The 1620-nt window shown below is 43.4% G+C and overlaps 1 pseudogene across 1 annotated transcript; it reads right to left on the reverse strand.

Moving 5' to 3' along the window:
• Positions 1-191: 191 nt before the first annotated feature.
• Positions 192-1620, reverse strand: LOC104790691 (F-box protein At3g44326 pseudogene; annotated as a pseudogene). The gene has a single exon (XR_015559168.1). The product of XR_015559168.1 is annotated as an F-box protein At3g44326 pseudogene (transcript).

Genomic DNA, 1620 nt, shown 5'->3' on the forward strand with positions numbered 1-1620 from the left:
GGACGTCACATTAAGATAACATATAGCTATAAGCCTATAAGCTTACCCTACTCCTTACATAGCCAATATTAAAAGATTAACCCATTTGTATTTAGTGCAGTGGTTGGAGGATTCAGTACATTCCGATACGATTCCACTATGAATAAAGTGATCCCACTGTTTGTAAATTGATATATAATACACATTGAAAATGAAGTGATATGTATGTTTAAACTTGATTTGTTTTTTGTTGGTTACATTATTATACTATTTCATCAGTTTGTTCATAATGGCCATAATATTTTTATGTATAAACAAATAAAAACACAAAAGGAAACCAAGTAAGAGGACGGCGATCCAGCACGCCGCCGTCTCCATAGCCGTTTCCTTCTCTCGCCGCCACTTCATATCCGCCTTCCCCGTCTTCCTCTCCATGAATTCTTTATACTTCTCTTTCCCTTCTTCTTCCCCTCCCACCCGAAACCTTCGACGTTCCATTCCCAGAGCCGATGCTAAGATTACCAAACTACCCTTCCCTCCTAAGTTCTTTCCCTCCATGTCCTCCGCTACTAGGCTCACCTCCCTTATCTGCACCTCCGCCTTCTCCTCTCCCCTCCGGCTAAACGCCGCCAGCACCACTGTCACCTTGAACTCTACTTCCTCCGACTTCTTCTTCCTCTCGCCCACGACGAAGACCGTGGAGAATTTTACGTGGACTTCTCCGGTCAGCCAGTGACGTTCCACGGAGACGGGTCTTCGGGTTGATACATCCGCCGCGCGTTTACGGGTCGGGTCAATGAGTATCCAACTCAATGAGAGATTATTTTCCAAGTCACTTTTCCACGTGTCACCTTCCCATTGTTCCACCAGCGAAACCCTGGTCGAGATCAGTTCTTTGGGCTCGACAAGATCAACACGCATAGGAGAGCAGAGGAACCAACCGGAGACAGTCTCTGTCACATGAACCTTTGAGAAAATCACTTCGCCTTTGTAGAATATATCAACGGCTGAGACTAACTCCGTCGTACATTCAACGGTCGGTGGGAGATTATTGATCATCACACCATTCTGTTCAAGAAACGGAAAAGAATCGGAGAAAAACGTCCGGTGACCGGCGGGGAACGTTGAGATGATGCTTTGGACACGTGCGTCTAACGTAGAAGGCCACGTGAGGGAACATTGTTGCTTCCAGAGGGATTCTTCCGAGGAGAAAGAGTGTAGGTTAATGCAAGTGCAGCTCAAGGCGGCGAGTGAAGCACCGTCGACACGGGTTAGGATGTTAGAACGTAAAACATCGGAGGACACGGCGTTGATTCCCGAACTTTTGATACGTGATGGTTGCTCCACCATCGACGAAGACGAAAGCATGATGAGATGAAGGATTGAGTACTTTGAAGGAAGTGCTCTAATGAAGCATTTATTGAATCTTTTCGTTGCGTTTTCTATATAATTACATTATTTATTGAATAAATAGTACGTACTGGTAGAAAAATATATTATTTTTTTGGGTTGTCAACTATATGGCACACTAGCTAGAGCATGATAACTAAAACCCATAAAACTATATTATAAGAGACGTGTTTGCTTTCGTAGCAATACTGTATCACGTTTATTTTTTATAAAAAAAAAAAACTCTTAAAA

The sequence above is a fragment of the Camelina sativa genome, chromosome 6 (genome assembly GCF_030686135.1).
Source record: "Camelina sativa cultivar CO46 ecotype springtype chromosome 6, ASM3068613v1".
Lineage (NCBI taxonomy): Eukaryota > Viridiplantae > Streptophyta > Magnoliopsida > Brassicales > Brassicaceae > Camelina > Camelina sativa.